This window comes from Doryrhamphus excisus, chromosome 8, assembly GCF_030265055.1.
Source record: "Doryrhamphus excisus isolate RoL2022-K1 chromosome 8, RoL_Dexc_1.0, whole genome shotgun sequence".
Taxonomy (NCBI): domain Eukaryota; kingdom Metazoa; phylum Chordata; class Actinopteri; order Syngnathiformes; family Syngnathidae; genus Doryrhamphus; species Doryrhamphus excisus.
Window position 1 is genome coordinate 8,765,659 of NC_080473.1, and position 15,043 is coordinate 8,780,701.

General features: G+C 39.2%; 1 protein-coding gene across 3 annotated transcripts in view; it reads right to left on the bottom strand.

Moving 5' to 3' along the window:
- Positions 1-15,043, bottom strand: part of LOC131134224 (protein jagged-1) — a 44,436-nt gene that overhangs the window by 21,814 nt on the left and 7,579 nt on the right. The gene's annotated exons all lie outside the window — the stretch shown is intronic.

Below are 15,043 nucleotides of genomic sequence, written 5' to 3' on the forward strand. Positions count from 1 at the left end.
ACAGATAACATTGTTTTTCTATTGTAGTTCATCCAAGTGGAAATCAATCCTGCACCTTTTCAGTTATTTGACCCAAATATACGTCAACACACACACACACACACACACTTTGACTGTGTGAGCCATGCTGCCAGAATATTAATGGCATTGTTACTACGCTTACTTCAGCACCATACTTGTCGTACAAGTGAGGCATCGCCTGTCCAATCTGACACACGCACACTTGCTGTCATGACAACCATATGTGTGTGTGTGTGTGTGTGTGTGTGTGTGTGTGTGTGTGTCCACCGTGTTTGCATATGTGTCTGTAAGCGTGTAATTGCCTTGAGCCTCCTCCTGCTGAAGGTGAGAGTTGGCAGGTGCAAGAATGCATGGAATACACAGATGCGTGTTATTAGCATCATACCAAGTTGTCATTCAGCGTTGTTTAAACATTGTTAGCCTGATATGCTTTTCCGAGGTGTATACACTTACATTTAGAATTGTTAATTTTGTCTCCGCCTTTGCCAATTAGCACGCTGACTTCAATTAATTCGACAGTTTGAGCCTGGATTCCACCCAACCCCCAGTGATTTAATGCTATTGGTGTTAAAAAAAAAAAAATACACACCATATACGATTGAATTTAAAAAAGTAAATTGAGCAGTATGGTAAAAAAGAACCGAAAATTGGACAAATGGGTTCAAAATATGGAATAAAAAATTAAAAGTATAGAGTTGCGATTTAAAAAAAAATATGATTTCAGGTCAATGGAAAGAAAAATCCATAATTATCTTGAATGGTAATTCTGATATAATGATTTATATGCTGAGAATCTGTGTTTTATCTAACAAATATGATGAAATCTTATATTTAAACTTAATAAACTTATTTAAATTATAAATTATCCACTTGGTACTGGGGAGTAATAATAATTCATTCATTAATTCATTCATTTTCTACCACTTATCCTCACGAGGGTTGCGGAGGGTGCTGGAGCCTATCCCAGCTGGGTACACCCTGGACTGGTGGCCAGCCAATCACAGGACACATATAGACAAACAACCATTCACACTCACATTCATACCTATGGACAATTTGGAGTCGCTAATTAACCTATGGACCTATTTTTGGAATGTCGGAGGAAACCGGAATACCCAGAGAACATGCAAACTCCACACAGAGATGGCCGAGGGTGGGATTGAACCTGGGTCTCCTAGCTGTGAGGTCTGTGCGCTAACCACTCGACCGCCGTGCAGCCCGAGTTATAATAATGATGATAATAATAACAAAACAATAAAGTATGTGACTTTATATTGATTATAGCCATTATTATGTAGAATATACTTTGCTCATTGTTATTATTATTATTAGTAGTAGCATGCCTTTGTTGCTGACCTGTCATTACGGTTGTAGTCTCATTATATTTGCTATGATATGCAGTGATCTGTGCCATTTGTTCGGAAATGTCATATGCAATTTCCCTTTTTGTATATTGTTCAATGAGATTTATATTCTGCTGTCATTGAAATAATAATAATAATAATGTCATTGAACTTCCACACCATGCTCGGATGAGTTTGGTGTGGAAGAACAAACCTGTGAAGCAGAACAGCTATTGTTCAATGCTTGTAGTTCTGCCGTCAAATTGTGTTTCGTCCCCATCCATCAGTTCTAATGGCGAATGGTGGACGTAAGTGTGTATATGCATGAGTGTGTGAGCACTGAAGGGAAATTCCTCTCTCAGGGTTGGGAGCTCTTCCTGTCCAAAAGCTGTGTTTGTACAGCCTGGCTTTGTCGGGATATCCTACTTGACCGGCCCATGTCTGAGCGACATGGAGGGAAGGATGCATTGGGGAGGGGTGGAAGAAGGGGGGCACCAATAGACAGGGGCATGGGTAATACTGGGAATAGCAGACAAGCAGTAGATCTGAGGTTCAGTGGGATTTGATCTCATTAAATGTGAATTTGGGCTGTCATTTGAAATGTCTGTGCCCTTGTTTTAAGTGAGGGAAGTCTGCACCAGCCCATGTAATCCTCTTTTTTTTTTAGCTTGACTACTATTAAGACAAACAGACAGCCTGAAGGAAGAAGCCATTTCTAATTGTCTGATGTCTTTATGTTCTTGTCCCATTTTGGAAACCCCTCATCTGTCTAGCCTTCATGGGCTTAGACCAGGGGTCAGCAACCTTTACCATCAAAAGAGCCATTTTACCCCCATGTTTACTGACGGAAAATGGATAGGAGCCGCATGCATAATTTAAAAACAATATCTTATAAACTTTGGAAAGTTTGAATCTGTTTTAATTTGAATTCTTAACAGAAGAATACAACAAATTGTTGTTTCTATTCACATTCATTCATTCATTTTCTACCGCTTTTCCTCATGAGGGTCGCGGGGGTGCTGGAGCCTATCCCAGCTGTCTTCGGGCAAGAGGCAGGGTACACCCTGGACTAGTGGCCAGCCAATCATAGGGCACATATAGACAAACAACCATTCACACTCACATTCATACCTATGGACAATTTGGAGTGGCCAATTAACCTAGCATGTTTTTGGAATGTGGGAGGAAACCGGAGTACCCGGAGAAAACCCACGCATGCACGGGGAGAACATGCAAACTCCACACAGAGATAGCCAAACACCCGCTTCCCCTCCATTGCTTGGGCTCATCCAATCACGAGTCAGAACTCAGCCAGGATTCATTCAGTGTCTCACAGAAAGTCAGATTTTTAAAAAACTAATTAAAAAATGCATATTTACCCGATTCGGGTGTTAAAAAAAAATACTTGAGCATTACAAAGGGAGCCACAACAAAGAGGTTGAAGAGCGACATGCGGCTCTGTAGCCATGGGTTTGTGGCCCCTGGCTTAGACCAAGGATTGGCAACCCTTACCAACAAAAGAGACATTTTGTCTCTTCTTCTAGTCACAAAAAAATAGTCTGTTCTCAAAGACCGAGCACAACCACTTTGCAATACTGCTTCCTACATCAACAACCCGAGCCAAAAAAAAAAACATTGCAAGTGCCAGCATTCCAATAAAAAAGACCGTGAAAAACGGTATTCAGGTGATGAAATAACTCATGGCAAAACACAAAACAGAAAGAAAATGGAGGTGAATGGAGCTTTTAGCTTCTTCAATGAAGGTAAAAGTAACCTTTTTCATTTGTCATGTATGTGCATTGCATATTTTATGCACGTAAAACTACAAACGTTGATGAAATAACTCATGGCAAAACAGAAAAATGGAGGGGAATGGAGCTTTTAGCTTCTTCAATGAAGGTAAAAGTAACCTTTTTCCATTTATCATGTATGTGCATTGCATGTTTTATGCACGTAAAACTACAAACTACTACCGTTGTACACTGTATTGATAACACGACAAGACGCGCTCCATATTGTACGCTAACCGGAGAAGGCATGCAAACAGAGACAAAATTGTGGTGTAAATTTTTTGATTTTTAAAAACGTTGCTCGCAGGCTGAAAAAGTGCGAGCTACATGAAGCTATCCAACACCGCCCACCCTAAAAACACCTGTATCCCATACCTCCCCTTCCTGCTGCTTAATAACTCAACCTAGCCCCCCCGCCCCCTCGGGGCCGGGATCAACTTGAGCCTCTCTGTGAGCTCTCTTTACCATCCTCCACCTTTCCCTTCGCTTCCCAGCCCAGACCTGCTGCCCTTGTCCCTGCGAAGGCACCACCCACCCCCTTTCTGCTCTCTAATGTCCGCAGGAAATTACCTTGTCTAGTCGCGTCACACCCACGGATACACTTTTAGGAAGGCATTAGTGATTAAATATGGTAATGGTGTGTCTGGAGAAATGTATGTGTTATTCATGGAGACCGGCATTGATGTTTAAAAACAAATGTTAACAGTAATGACTTTTGGAGGAAAAGCAATTGAATACACTCTTGGTCAATCCTTATTTTACAGAAAACTGCACTTTTTGGGGGGGAACTTTGCCTCCAGTTTCCTACCATATTCCAAAAACATGGATGTTAAGCTTATTGGTGACTCTAAATGGATGGAATGTATTGAGTAAGGAACTCAAACAATGCACAACGATGAGCCAATTCAAGAAACAATACAAGCAGTTGATGTTTGCTAAATACAAGGATGAAGAGTCTTGAACCAGTCATGATGTGCTATATATATCACTATATTGACACTTACTATGGTACCCATTATGTCATTGGATGGTCATATCACCTCGTACATCGGTACGTGACAAAAATAAAATAAAAAAAATGTAAACTATATTAGGAAAGCAGGAAGTGAACAAATGTAACAGTTACTGATTGTAAAAGTACCAGATGGAGGGGTAGGATTTAATAAGCTTTGCTTCTTCCTACTCCTTTTGGACATGTGGAACTGTGAACTGATTATGTGATGCATTCAATTGTAATCTGGTGCATGTTCAAATGAAATAAAACCATTACCATTACCAAGAGTTTCTCCTGAGTGACATGGTCCAATACTTACAAGTTGTGCATCCAATTAAGATGTTAAATATAACAAATTGTCTCATAGTCATCTTTTGCTTTTTGTGGTTTTTTTTAATACAATGTTTTGTGTATGTGGTGATGATGTCATCCGTACAGGAAGGGCAAGTCTGTGATAAAAGTTTTTTTTAAGCTAAATTTGGAATCCTGCAGAGGTCATGCTAAACACTGCAGCCCACTCAAGTCAACTCCCAACAAGAGCAGATAAGCGCAAGCTCTAACAGCGAGCGCTTCCTGACAACGTTTCAATTGTAATCTGATGCATAGCCCGCGATCCTAATGAAGATAAAAGGCATAGACGATACTAAATGACAGGTAATGTGTCTAGTTAAAGGTGGCAATAAGCTAAAAAAAAGTTGGTTAACTAAACATCCAGACAGATCAATTACGCTCAGCACTGTTTACATCAGGACTATGCTGAATTTACCAGTCCTGTGCTGGAAGATACAGCCATCCCAAGTGAGAGCGGACATTGTGACTGTTTTATTACTGTCTTATTTTGTCCATTAAACATTTAGCACAAGTGCTACATGATAACGCAATAAGAATGGCTTCATGTTTCCCTATAGCTGGATCTGCCTAGCACGTGAAGCAGGAAAACAAATAATGTCTCAAATAAGGATTGTGGTTGATGGTCAAAATTCCGCAAAAAAGTACCTCGTAAGTCGACCTCTAAAATACAAAAATAAGAAATTGATTTTATTGGATTGATCATTAAAGTCTGCATGTTCTCCCCATTTTTTCCGGTTTCCTCCCACATTCCAAAAACATGCTAGGTTAATTGGCGACTCCAAATTGTCCATAGGTATGAATGTGAGTGTGAATGGTTGTTTGTCTATATGTGCCCTGTGATTGGCTGGCGACCAGTCCAGGGTGTACCCCGCCTCTCTCGCCCAAAGACAGCTGGGATAGGCTCCAGCCCTGCGGTAGAAAATGAATGAATGACCATTAAAGTCAAATATGCTGCTCATCAGCTGATAAAAAACGTTTAAGACCATAACTCAAAAATCCGAAACCCCCTAAAAAACATATAAATAAAATGACTTAGTAGCTCAGCAACTCTTGTTAATCACCTCAAAAATTGGTCTGGGCATGTTTGATGCCAGTGTTTCCAGGAGGCAAGTGGGAATGCTGCTGCAGCTGGTGAAGATGGCTTCATGGAGCGCATCCAAGTGTGTGGAACTCATGTCCATTTTTGTAAATTTCCCTTGCCATTTCCATCCCCAAATGTTCTCATTCGGACTTAAACCGGACTTAAATGTGGCCCGCAGGACACTAGTTTGAGGCCCCCGTCTTGATATGAAAGTTTAATGTTAGTGCGGCCCGCGCAAGTTTGATATGGATGCTGTATGGTATCATGTACCCAGAAAAAATTATTACGTTTGATTAATGTTCATGTTAAAGGTTAAATAACTGTTAATAGTTAACCTCCCTATCCGTGTGGAAGTGGTAAGTTTTTGACTATTTAAGTTTAAAGGAAATAACTTGAAGGCTACCGTTTAGGTCGCTAGCTCTCTAGTTTACGAGTTAGCATGTGTCTCAAGACCCTGCAGTTGCGCAATATGGTGTAAATAAAAAGAGTATAAATGTGACTATAGTCGTGTTTTGTCATGTCTACAGGGCTCTAATAATGCTTTGTTAATTTTAATCTGAAAAAAATAATTTGTCTACCCACCAACTATATGTGGTTTCTTAAGTTTTTATTATTTGCCGTTTTATTATTATTATATTTATTTATTTATGACGGATTGATTTTCTTTATTCTTGATTTGTTTATTTATTTTTCATCTTATTTTGTGTAGAAAAATAAAAAGTAAGATATTTGAGAACAGTGGAATGTTTTATCAGAGCTTTTCTCTTGTAGAAAATCGGAACCAAAGCGAAGTTTTTTCAATTTTTTTGTTTTTAATAAATGCGTTTTATTTTGTTGTTTTTTTTTTGGAAAACCTGATGCGGCCCAGTCTCACCCAGACCCGAGCTCCAGTGGCCCCCAAGTAAATTGAGTTTGAGACCCCTGCTCTAGAAGAAGTCCTTTGTTAGCTTCAAAGTTAATGTAGGCAAGAGTTAAAATGCTCTATGCTATTTTTCCATTGTTGAGGGTGGCATAGTTTCTTGGGTGAAGGTTAGTTTGATTCATATTTTAATATTGTTGTGAATTTTGTACGTTTGGAACTAAATTTCAAAGAACATTGCATGCTTTTCATTTACTGAAGACAAAAAAAAGGACAAAAAGAAGTCACAAGTTTAGGCCTGGCAAAGCATCTCCAAGGAAAAATCTCCAAAAGCTCCATATTTCAAATAATCATTAACCGCAGTATTAAAAGCCTAACAATTGCATATAAAAAGAACCGCCATCCCAACAATAATTTCAGTGAAATGTCTTCTATTAAAGCTGAAAGTCTACATTTCACATCACATCTTGATTGTTTTATTGTAAATCTATTTTGCTGGTGTATAAAAAGCAAAACCTGTCCTTGTTCAAATATTTCTGGATCATAACTGTAAGCCGAAATATTTGTGGTAGATCCTGTCAAAGTCCATCACACATAAGTAACCGCAGAGAGAAGAGCTTTAATGTAAGTCAGCCTGCTTCTCTCTCTCTCATCCTCGGGGGCAGGGAGTAATAATAATGTAGCTCAACATCACCGCAGGGCAAACAAAAAAAAAAATCAAGTAGGAGAAGACGGAGTGGATCGATGGCGGTGAAAAGGAAAATATCAGCGGTAATTACACCTGTGTAAGAGGTGACTCAATGACATCCACGCTGACACACTAGTTTAACAACAATGATTCTTTTGTTTCCTTCCAATCCAATTTGCACACAAATTAAATCATTAAATTTTTTTTCCCCTTGAGATGACACTTATCTCTTTGGAACACAAGCTTCAAAAAAAAATCCTATGGGAATCTAACGCTCTCTCTCCTCTCTGCTGCCAGGATGAATTCATGATCTGTTCGTTGGGGTGTGTCTGGAGTGGGAAAACCCAAATGTGGATGTGCAAACAATGCACACAAGAGTATCGGCGTACATGCAGGTATGCGAGGCAGCGTGGGAGAGTCAATTAGGGAACAAAAGAGAGGATAGAGTGAAAGAGAGACGCGGGCAGAGAAAGAAAGCTGCTCTCTTCTCGTTTTGCCTTCACTGGCTTCACATGATTGGATCCCACACAAACACACCACGGATGTTGAAATGCATGTGCTGTTTTTATGATGCGCTCTCCGGTTCCTGTGTCAAAAAGTCATCTTACCCTACGTTAGCCCCACCTAATAACATCTCCTCAACAAAGCTCCATTATCGGATTAAAGCATGTATGTTTCCATCGGAAATGTCAAACAGAGGACTACAATATCAGTATCATCACAGCATACCATAGCAATCCCCACCAGTGATGGGAATAACAGCGTTTTAAATAAACACTGTTACTAACTTTGTTACTTTTTTCAGTAACGGGTAATCTAACTAATTACTCTTACTGTCAGCATAACGCTGTTACTATTTTCGACACCCCATTACTGCACGTTACTGAAGCCACCTAAAAAAAAAAAAAAAATATATATATATATATATATATATATATATATATATATATATATATATATATATATATAGAGAGAGAGAGAGAGAGAGAGAGAGAGAGAGAGAGAGAGAGAGAGAGAGAGAGAGAGAGAGAGAGAGAGAGAGAGAGAGAGAGAGAGAGAGAGAGAGAGAGAGAGAGAGAGTGGGCGAGTGTTTAGAGCACATAAGCGATGAGGATTGGCTAAGATTGCATCTTCAGCCAATCAGAGAACTTGGGTGGGCGAGTGTTTAGAGCACATCGAATGAGAATACAGCGTTTACCGAAAGGGAAGTACAGGCACTATTTTAACCTAGTTGAGGTGAAAGGTCAAAATGTACATTATAGGCTGCATGGCGGACGAGTGGTTAGCGCGCAGACCTCACAGTTAGGAGACTCAGGTTCAATTCCACCCTGCATGTTCTCCCCGTGCATGCGTGGGTTTTCTCCGGGTACTTCGGTTTCTTCCCACATTCCAAAAACATGCTAGGTTAATTAGCGACTCCAAATTGTCCATAGGTATGAATGTGAGTGTGAATGGTTGTTTGTCTATATGTGCCCTGTGATTGGCTGGCCACCAGTCCAGGGTGTACCCCGCCTCTTTTCTCTGATTATATCTACTATATTGCATAATATGAGTGTAAAGGTGACTCTAGGGGTGTTATTGTATATCTAGAGGGCTCTAATAATAGTTTAAACTGTATATTGAAGGTCATAAACAGGTTTTCTATTGTATATATACACAATTATTTGATTTATAAATACGGAATCATACTTTGCAGAAATTCATCCATCAAAATCGGAAACAGGTGGAACGGCAGTCGAGTGGTTAGCGCGCAGACCTCACAGCGAGGAGGCCAGGGTTCAATTCCACCCTCGGCCATCTCTGTGTGGAGTTTGTATGTTCTCCTCTGTGCATGCGTGGGTTTTCTCCGGGTACTCCGGTTTCCTCCTAAATTCCCAAAACATGCTAGGTTAATTGGCGAGTCCAAATTGTCCATAGGTATGAATGTGAGTGTGAATGGTTGTTTGTCTATATGTGCCCTGTGATTGGCTGGCCACCAGTCCAGTCCATGCGATAAATGAGGGATTACTGTACAAAAGTACCCAAATGGAAGTAAGTGGAATAGGATCGCTCCGCCATCTTTGGACTACACTAACCCATTAAAAGCTGTTTTAATGGCTTAAAACTGAATTTAGTTACATTTGAATGTCAATAGAAATAGAATTAAATAGAATTAAAATGATTTTGAAAAACAGGTCGTTCCCATGGATGAGCACATGATTCGAGTATACGGATGGGCGGCCCTGATAACACTCTCTAATCAAGAACAAAGCAATGAGCTAAGAATGAGTAGCATTGCTGTATGCAGGTTATAAACAAGAAACGGTGATTCACTGAGCTAATTGTAAAACATAAACATGGTATCTGCAAATTGCAAAATAACAAGAGGATGTTGTTGGTAAGAATTGTTGACTGACAACTGCAAAGGTCCAACTTGAACTACAATTGTACAACACAGACGTTAAGCAGATGTCTATGCAGCCATCATCTCGAATACAACCTTTGTACTTTTGATTGAACATTCTGTGCTTTTAATACAATAGATCAGGCGTTTTCAAAGGGAGAGCATAATGACTTGGGCTACGTTTTGTGCTTACACCAAGATTCCGTTTAGGAATGAAGACATGAATTTTGCCATAAAATAGCTGAAGCTAGTAAGGGCACATATGAGCGGGGTTTAGAAATAAGTTAATATAATTATTGGGAAAAGAAAGACTAAGCGATACAAAAAAAGGATGGATTGAAATGACATTTGGTTTAGTCAGCATCGGTTATTAGTGTTTATGTTTGTCGGTGATGAAAAATAAAACACAAACAATAAATAGGAGTGTCCCGAGATGCCACGAGATGAAAATGGGATGATACTTCTCGTTTAGGGAACACTATAAACACTACAGTAAACCTCGGATATATCGGATTCAATTGTTCCCACTGGTTTTGTCCGATATAAGCGAAATCTGTTATATGTGTATACCGGAAAATGTCCGTTTTACGCATATATCGGATTTATATCCGGTATATGCGTAAATCGGATTTTATCCGTTATAAAAAGGCACTTCCTTGACTATGTTTCCAATGTACCTGGACGCGCAGGCAACGCTGCAAACGCTGCAAATGACGTCGTATAGTGGCCTGTCACGATTCGGCGAATCGGAGCGCCACGATGCGGCCATCCGATATATGCGAGGGAAATTTAATGGAAATGCATTGGAACGGGACTGGAGCTTTTGTCCAAAATAGGCGAAATCCGTTATAAAAAATCCAATATATGCAATGAATTTTTATTGGAAATGCATTACAGAAAAATTGGTTCTTTTTTATCTGTCCGTTGTGAGCGAATTTCCGATATATCCGAGTCCGATATATTCAAGGTTTACTGTACAAACCTTGCAATCCAACTGGTTACCAGTGTAACTTGTGTTTGATGTGTGGCTGTTTTTCCCCATTGGAGTTGAACAACTGTGGTAATTCTATATTTGATCAAAGTTACTTAAGATTTTTCAGATGAAAACACGATCGCTGCATATGACTTCTATGAAAACTTGTGGTAGTAACATGTATTTCACTATATCCTGGTAGCACGGCATCATGGGAACTGTAGTTCTTTTAGCGTAAATTTATTCATTCATTTTCTACCGGTTTTCCTCACGAGGGTCGCGGGGGTGCTGGAGCCTATCCCAGCTGTCTTCGGGCGAGAGGCAGGATACACCTTGGACTAGTCGCCAGCCAATCACAGGGCACATATAGACAAACGACCATTCACACTCACGTAAAATATTCTGCCATCTATTTTACATACGTAACTACACAACAACATAAATTATTAGTGGTTGTAGCTACAACTGTGGTGATTTTTTTTTTGTTTTGTTTGAATTTGTGTTCTCCCCGTGCGTTTTCTCCAGGTACTCTGGTTTCCTCCCACATTCCAAAAACATGCTAGGTTAATTGGCGACTCCAAATTGTCCATAGGTATGAATGTGAGTACGAATGGTTGTTTGTCTATATGTGCCCTGTGATTGGCTAGGCACCCTGTCGTCCAAAGGCAGCTGGGATAGGCTCCTCCCCCGCGACCCTCGTGAGGAAAAGCGGTAGAAAATGAATGAATGTTTGAATTCGTGTGAAAGAAAAGCACCATGCATGCCACCATACAAAATGTACACTGCATAGTTTTGTGACTCAGTTAAATAATCGGTTAAATCTGTTTGTTCTGTGACACCCCTAATTAGAACAGTGGTTAGCGCGCAGACCTCACAGCTAGGAGACCAGGGTTCAATTCCAACCTCGGGCATCTCTGTGTGGAGTTTGCATGTTCTCCCCGTGCATGCGTGGGTTTTCTCCGGGTACTCCGGTTTCCTCCCACATTCCAAAAACATGCTAGGTTAATTGGCGATTCCAAATTGTCCATAGGTATGAATGTGAGTGTGAATGGTTGTTTGTCTATATGTGCCCTGTGATTGGCTGGCCACCAGTCCAGGGTGTACCCCGCCTCTCGCCCGAAGACAGCTAGGATAGGCTCCAGACACCCCCGCGACCCTCGTGAGGAAAAAGCGGTAGAAAATGAATGAATGAATGAATGAATGATCAAATACAAGATAGAAACCTAAAATGAGGCTGCCAAGAGTGTCTCTTCTCTTCTTAGTGCTTAGTTGGATCATGGCGCCTGCCAGTTTCTGTTTGTCAGCATGTCGCCAACAATATAATGTTGTTGAAACATTTGTTATCCGCCATACAGCCTGTGTCTTTAATGCAAGTGTGACATCATTATTCTTGCAAATAAAATACAACAAAATGTCATAGGGTATCACACTAGAGAACCCACCCACTCCATCCCGAATAGTCTTCCAGCCACAATGCATTGCTGCCTTCATGTTACGTGTTATTGTGGGATGCATAATGCAATCACGGCACACACCAACAAGTGTAATTGGCTGTGGTAGAATCAATCAGTGAAATGGGACGGATACTAGAAGTAATCAATGAGAAGAAAGCTAACAGTGATTAAAGTTGTGTGGACATCAGTGTGGAGAATCGGGATTTTGTGAAGTACTGCAGCATACTTTTATGTTTTGCAATGCTTTCAGAATTATAACAAGTCCATGTTTGAGAGCAATCAAAATTCCTCTGATTGAAAGAGACGAAAGCAACGTCCTTGCCAGGTTAGACTTTAACCAATACAGTAAAAGAGTGAAGTAAAAAGCTCCTCTCATACTGCAGACTGAAGGGTTTTTTTTCGTTTTCCTGGTTTGCCATTATGTAGAAACGGCATTGAAAGGAATCTGGGGACAAAGTCCACTTAGCAATATTCTGTCTTCAGAGATCAGAAGGCCCGTACCACAATACCTGCTACAGTATATCTGGCCCCAGACATGTCTGCAGTGTACTAGGGGTGTAAGAAAATATCATTTTGGCGATATATCGCAATACTTCATTCCACAATACTGTATCAATATTAAAAAGTATATAGTGATACCGACATTTTCAGGCATTTATCATAGACTGTATATGGTATTTATTCAAAGATTCATTTCTGATTTTAATTTAAACCTCCGATCGTTAGGTGCCAGCACTTCCGTAGTCAATTAGGCAAGGACGTTGAACGAGATTCACGAGTGAAACGTCCTCACACATAAACACAGTTCAACATGGCGGAATACCAGCACGTAACAGCGGCCCCTGTGGCGTACAAGGCTGAAGTGTGGACACATTTTGGATTTCTACACAAAGTAGGGTGCGCAGAAATTGACAATACCCATGCCGTTTGTAAAAATGTGTCGTGCCCGAATAAAGTATTCGGGAAACACGACAAATCTGCAAGTCCACTTAGCGAGACACCATGAGGACTTGCCGCTAGCAAGCAATGCGAAGGTACTTTTGTATACTACAAAAGTAGTACTGTGATATTGCAGGTATTTTGTTTTTTAAATTGGTATCACTATTTTGTTAAATAATGGTTATTTCAAGCATCCTAAAAGGACTTTTTTACTGATGTTAGTTACTTTGTTGCACAAAAATACTGTTCTGATGGTGGATAAGTCAGGGACTGTATACTCTGCATTTTTTCACAGCTAATAGAATGTGAACATTTGAGAAGGATCTTGAGACATAATTTAATTTATTTGTTTTTATATATATTTTTGTAAATTTAAAGCTGGATGTTAAAGCTTTATTTATCCAATTTTTACAGAGGAAAGTTTGTGATACAGCATAACATACTGTTCTAATGGAATAAAAATGTGTTTAGTAAGTGCATATTGCTGGTGTAATTCAGTTTTTCCAGGAAATAATCTTTAACTCAAGAAAAACAAAAAAAAATATCACCTTGTTAACAGTATCGTGATATATCATAATATATCGTATCGTGAGCCTAGTATCGTGATACGTATTGTATCGCCAGATTCTTGCCAATACACACCCCTACAGTGTATCGTCGTGAAGTTAGTTTCACTTTGGACGTTGGATACTAGGCGTCTTAGCTACAGCGGTAGTTGGCCCTCACTGTACCCCCAATGCTGTGTCATTGTGCGGTGAGCTCACCGCTCTTACCGCTGGTTGGTTGTTAATGCTATGGACCGTTTATCAAGTGACCTCAACACACACAACAACACTTTCAGCCTTCAAAATAACAGCACATCCTGTGGTGGTACAGAATAAAGGTATCACAAAAACATAACTTATTGCTAATTTGTAAAAAAAAAAAAATAAGTCAAATATTCTAAATCACACCACAAATTGATCTTAAACCATGTCAAATGATTAGTTGTATTAGTATGGACCGTTTATCAAATGACAACAATACTTCCTGCCTTCAAAATAACAGCACATCCTGTGGTGGTACATAATAAAGGTACCACAAAAACATAGCTTATTGATAATTTGTAAAAAAAAAAAAAAAAAAAAAAAAGTCAAATATTCGAAATCACACCACAAACTGATCTTAGACCATGTCAAATGATTAGTTGTATTAGTATGGACCGTTTATCAAATGACAACAATACTTCCTGCCTTCAAAATAACAGCACATCCTGTGGTGGTACAGAATAAAGGTACCACAAAAACATAGCTTATTGCTAATTTGTAAAAAAAAAAAAAAAAGCCAAATATTCGAAATCACACCACAAATTGATCTTAGACCATGTCAAATGATTAGTTGTATTAGTATGGACCGTTTATCAAATTGCGTCCTCACACACAACAAATACTTCCTGCCTTCAAAATAACAGCACATCCTGTGGTGGTACAGAATAAAGGTACCACAAAAACATAGCTTATTGCTAATTTGTAAAAAAAAAAAAAAAAAAAAAGTTGAATATTCTAAATCACACCACAAACTGATCTTAGACCATGTCAAATGATTAGTTGTATTAGTATGGACCGTTTATCAAATGACAACAATACTTCCTGCCTTCAAAATAACAGCACATGCTGTGGTGGTACATAATAAAGGTACCACAAAAACATAGCTTATTGCTAATTTGTAAAAAAAAAAAAAAAAAAAAAAAAAGTTGAATATTCTAAATCACACCACAAACTGATCTTAGACCATGTCAAATGATTAGTTGTATTAGTATGGACCGTTTATCAAATGACAACAATACTTCCTGCCTTCAAAATAACAGAACATCCTGTGGTGGTACATAATAAAGGTACCACAAAAACATAGCTTATTGCAAAAAAAAAAAAAAAAAAGTCAAATATTCAAAATCACACCACAAACTGATCTTAGACCATGTCAAATTAGTTGTATTAGTATTTTGGACACCAATATTTTTTCCCAATTTTAACTTTTATTATATGGACGTTTATTGGATCGGAAAAATGTGGATCGGGACATTTTTAGCTTGCAGTAATATATATTATCTGATTGTGGGATACTGTGTTGCTGTGTGAAAGAGGTTTATGTCAAACTGTTAATCGTTTTCCTGTCTTTAAATACACAA